At 50.0% G+C, this 5548-nt stretch overlaps 1 long non-coding RNA gene across 1 annotated transcript; it reads right to left on the reverse strand.

Annotated features, from left to right (window-relative positions):
- Window positions 1-509: 509 nt before the first annotated feature.
- LOC121833352 lies at window positions 510-943 on the reverse strand. Its single transcript, XR_006076654.1, has 3 exons — window positions 902-943; window positions 709-771; window positions 510-550 (listed from the first exon to the last, which is right to left on the reverse strand). It is a non-coding gene; the product is annotated as an uncharacterized LOC121833352 (long non-coding RNA).
- Between the last annotated feature and the right edge of the window lie 4605 nt (window positions 944-5548).

The following is a 5548-nucleotide window of genomic DNA, read 5'->3' on the forward strand; positions in this document are numbered from 1 at the left end:
GGTAAATGTAATGTGCTCAAAACAGCACATGCATTTTCATGACCAATTTATACTGCCTGTCTAAACACCTTTATTAGAACTTACTGCGTGCTCAGGAGAAGGAGGTCGTTGTGCCAAAGAGTAATTGTGCCCCATGAGTGCCACATTTGTGCTCTGGAACAAATGTGATATTATTCGCTGAACAACTGCACGCAGACCAAAACTGATGTTTGTGGTTGTTTAAAGACCGAGCCAATGAAACAATGCTTCAAACATCAGACCAAATCTACGGCTCGTCACAGCACCCCTCATTCTCAAAAAACTTACCATGTACTCAGACACAGGCTGCCACGACACGGCACCCAAGTCTGTGTCATCAGTGGGCTGCGTGGTCTGAAATAAATTCAACGATAGAGACAATGATCGAAAGATCAGACCCAGTCACACAGGTCGCACCCCCCCCCCCCTAAAGCAGCCCCATTCTCAACAAACTTACCACATGCTCAAACGCCGGCAGCCACGTTGTGGCACCCAAGTCTGTGTCGTCAGTGAACTGTGTGGGGTGTGCGGTCTGAAATCAATACAAAGACTGAGCCAATGAAACAGTGCTCGAAACATCAGGTCAAGTCACACAGCTTGTCACAGCATATGTCACACACTTGTGACACAAGTGTGTGACACTGTGACAAGTCACACAGTTTGTCACACACTTGTCACAGCACAACTTACGTGTTCGGACACGGGCAGCCACGGCATGGTGCCTAACTCGATGTCATGCATGGAAAACATAGTCTAAAAAAAAAAAACAAAAAAAAACAATCGGACTGTTTCAAGACTGGGTAATGTAATTGTGCTAGAAACAGCACGTGCATTTTCATGACCAGTTTATACTGCCTGTTTAAACACCTTCATTAGAACTTACTGTGTGCTCAGGAGAAGGAGGTCGTTGTGCCAAAGAGTATTTGTGCCCCATGAGTGCCACATTTGTGCTCTGGAACAAATGTGATATTATTCGCTGCACAAGTGCACGCAGACCAAGACTGATGTTAGTGGTTGTTCAAAGACCGAGCCAATGAAACAATGCTTCAAACATCAGACCAAGTCATACAGCTTGTCACAGCACCCCTCATTCTCAACTAACTTACCACATGCTCAGACGCAGGCTGCCACGACGTGGCACCCAAGTCAGTGTCGTCAGTGGGCTGTGTGGTCTGAAATAAATTCAACGATAGAGACAATGCTCGAAACATCAAACCCAGTCACACAGGTCGCCAAAGCACCCTCATTCTCAACTAACTTACCACATGCTCAGACGCAGGCTGCCACGACGTGGCACCCAAGTCAGTGTCTTCAGTGGGCTGCGTGGTCTGAAATAAATTCAACGATAGAGACAATGCTCGAAACATCAGACCCAGTAACACAGATTGCCAAAGCACCCTCATTCTCAACTAACTTACCACATGCTCAGACGCAGGCTGCCACGACGTGGCACCCAAGTCAGTGTCGTCAGTGGACTGTATGGACTGAAATAAATTCAACGACTGAGACAATGCTCGAAACATCAGACCCAGTAACACAGATTGCCAAAGCACCCCCATTCGCAACTAACTTACCACATGCTCAGCCGCAGGCTGCCACGACACGGCACACAAATCTGTGTCGTCAGTGGACTGTATGGTCTGAAATAAATTCAACGACTGAGACAATGCTCGAAATATCAGACCCAGTCACACAGGTCGCCCAAAGCACCCCCATTCGCAACTAACTACATGCTTGGACGCAGGCTGCCACGACACGGCACACAAATCTGTGTCGTCGGTGGACTGCACGGTGTGGGTACTCTGAAATAAATTCAAAGACTGAGCCAATAAACCAATGCCCAAAAGGTCAGGTCAGGTCACAAAGCTTGTCACAGCACCCCTCGTTCTCTACAAACTTACCATGTGCTCGGACACAGGCTGCTGCAACGCGGCACCCAAGTCTGTGTTGTCAGTGGACTGCACGGAGTGTACGGCCTGAAATAAATTCAAGGACTGAGCCAATGAAACAGTGCTGGAAACAACAAACCAAGTCACATAGCTTATTCAGTGTACAAGTACAATGCTATTGCAGACCAAAACAGAATTTTTTGTTTGCGCAAAACCAACTCACGGAAGCAGAATTAGTGGCTTTGGAGGGCAACTTTTTCTTCTGTGACAGAGACCACCATAATGAGTTCGATTAAGATTGTCACAGAAAATCAAGGTAATGTGCGTGTTTCTTTGTAAATATACCCACCTTGGTAGTCGGCACCTGGTCACTGGCATCACGCGCCAAACGGCGCCTCCCAAAGACGACCTGTCAGACCCAAGCCATTAGCTTGTCGTGAATCAAATGATATTCTATCGCGATGGTGCGAATATTTACCTTTCTCGCATACCCCAGGTCTAACTGCGGGACGCTATTTTCGTCCGTCTTCCTGCCGCCTACGAAGTGTGCCGAACACACCTGTACAGTTGGGAACATGTCAGATGTCGCCAAGGCAACAGGAACGCTCAACTTACTCATGAGTTCGTTGTTGGCGTGAAGTTCGCCCGATTCACCGCGGAGAGCCACTTTCTCTTCTGATCCTTGTCGACAGGAAAGCGGTGAAACTTGAGTTCCACCCCGTTAGCCGTTGAAGTTCGCTCGAGGTTTCGCTTGCGGCTGTTGTTTGTACAGCCGAATACCGCACAATGCTTTCCGGAGGACCGAGAACGCTTAATTCTTTCCATGCGCGAACTCGGAAAGCGGCAAGAAAGCGGAGACACGAACCAAAACCACGACCCAACAACGCCAACACCGTGAGACTTACAATGTTGCTAGGTGAATGTGATGTCCCCGCTAGTAATGGCGGACCGGGCGTGCCTGCCGTGCACGCTCGGTCTGATATGAGCACGACAAACGGGGGACGTTATTTCAACTGGCAACATTGTAGGAGAAGCAGAGAACGGCTGGTTGGAGAGTGAGTTCGCTTCAACAAGGCGCGCGCGGTCCGAGGTTAAGCCGGAGAGCCACTTGCAAACGTGTATAGGGAACCTCCCTTCTTTCCGTCTGAACTGACGGAAGTTCAAAAGAGACGAGGGCAAGTAAAAAACACGAAGGTCATGAACCTGCGCTCTGTCCGAAAAGCTTGTCAACAAAAAAAAAAAAAAGTGAAAGCCGTTTACAACTCCCTGTAACACCGAATTAGAGCGCAGCTCTTGAGGAGGGGGAGGGAAGGGTACTGGGGGGGGGGGGGGTGAAGTGACCTGGGGGTCACGTGACCTTGGGGGTCACGTGACGATGCCGATGATGTCATCAGTGACGTCATCGGAGTCCGCATTGTCATCGTCACTGATGACGTCATCGGTGACGATGACGATGCGGACTCCGATGACGTCATCCGTGATGATGACGGTGACAATGCGGATGTCGGTGACGTCATCAGTGACGTCAATGATGACGTCATCCGTGATTATGACGGTGACGATGCGGATGCCGGTGACGTCATCAGTGACGTCATTGATCACGTCATCAGTGATGATGACGATGCGGATGCCGGTGAGGTCATCGGTGACGTCACTGATCACGTCATCAGTGATGATGACGATGCGGATGCCGGTGAGGTCATCGGTGACGTCACTGATGACGTCATCAGTGATGATGACGATGACGACGCGGATGTCGGGGACGTCATCAGTGACGATGACGTCATCGGGGAGGTCACGTGACCTCGGTGGGGGGTCACGTGACCCTGGGGGGTGGTCACGTGACCTCGGAGGGTGTCACGTGACTTCGGGGGGTCACGTGACCTGGGGGGGTCACGTGACCTCGGGGGGTCACGTGACCCTAAGAGCTGCGCTCTAAAAAGAGAAAAGCAGACAGGGATAAGCTTTGGCTACACTGTTTTTGTTCTCTTTCACGACATAGTACCAATCAGTATTATTTTATAACGAATAACTTTTTATTTAAATCACCTTCTAAAGCCACTAAACGAGCGCGACAAAATTTGCTTTTAGTGATTTAGGCTTTGTGCCGCACGAGAAACTATACGGATGTATTTTTATTAGTGAACTAAGTTCAAGAAAAAGAAATAAAAAACAAGTAAAACCGAAGCGCAAACAAAAGTACCTCACAAGAGATTAATATATCACCATATAAAAATGAAAGACGTTTACCATTCCCTCTCATGCCGAATTAGACCGCAGCTCGAGGAAAAGGAGGGCAGGGTACGGAGAGGAGGGTATCCCCTCCTCCCCCTCCGGATCCTCTCTTTCTTCCCTCCTTTTCCACTCCTCCTCCTCCGCCTCTGCCTCCCCCTCTTACTCCTCTCCTTCTCTTCCCCTCCTGCTCCCACTTCCTCCCCCGTGACGTCACTGGTTACCCTAATGACATTCGTCGAGGCCTTCACAAGTGACCTTCGGGACGTCACTCGTGGCCCCAGTGACCCTCGAGGCGTCACTCGTGACACCAGGACGTCACGCGTGGCGTCACGTTTGACGTCATTATGGTAAACGTCCCATAATGCATTGCGCGGTTACGCCGACGGCGACGCCGCTCAAGCCGGAAACGGGTGCCTAAGAGCTGCACTCTAAAAAATACAGCAGTAGAAAGTTCAAATTCACGCACATTGTATTAAATGCCTGTAAAAGCCTTAAAGGGGTAGTGAAACGAAATTTTAGCGCCAATCTTGTTGCATAAATATGGGCTAGGGACAGGCACCACCTCGGAAGTATAAATATCGCGCTGTAAAACACAGGAGAAGTAATTTTAAACATAATTAAACGATTTCAAATTCTCATCTGGTGGATGGGGGGAAGTTCTCGTGACATTACTTGTGGCATAGGAGCAGCGCCGTTCTGCGGCAATACGGCGTGCCGACAGAATTCGTCTAGGCCTGAACGCGTTTGCAGAGCCTTGGCGGAGAAAGCCCAAGCGTAGTTGGCCACAGTGAGCTCGTTCTCGTTGCGGCTCTTCGCACGACACGACGCGAGCACGCTGCTGGCACGGCCGGTCGTTAGCCTGGTTTTAACGCCGCGATGCCGCGCTATTGTGTGGCAGAGGGTTGTGGAAACAGCTTGTCACATCGCGAGCTGCCGATGCGCAAGTTTCCGGTCGACGAGAAACTCCGTGCTGTGTGGACCCGCCTCGCGCGTCCCTCGTTTCCCACGTTTCCAGCGTGCGCGCAGCCCTTGCACATCTCAAACGGCCAAGTTGTCACAGGTCGTATATCGTCGACGCGCCACCGAGTGGCAACGCTTGTAACCACAACATCCACGCCGTAGCCTTTCCCTACCGGCACAAGTGACGTCACGAACGCGCCCAATATCCCAAGACGCATCGCGCTCTCCGATGGCTGATTTTCGAGCGCGCGCTCAATCGGGCCCTTCAGGGTGAAAAATATAGCCATCCGTTCAAAATACAAACGCGCGATTATGATTTACGGATATCATTGATCATATAAAACCTATTTCTGACCATAATAGGTGTATTTCAAGTTTCGCTTCAGTATCCCTTTAACACACGTAAATATTAAGCGCTCATAAACCAGTTAGATGGGTCATGAGGT

Source organism: Ixodes scapularis, unplaced genomic scaffold, assembly GCF_016920785.2.
Source record: "Ixodes scapularis isolate PalLabHiFi unplaced genomic scaffold, ASM1692078v2 PGA_scaffold0__279_contigs__length_252992795, whole genome shotgun sequence".
NCBI classification, from domain to species: Eukaryota; Metazoa; Arthropoda; class Arachnida; order Ixodida; family Ixodidae; genus Ixodes; species Ixodes scapularis.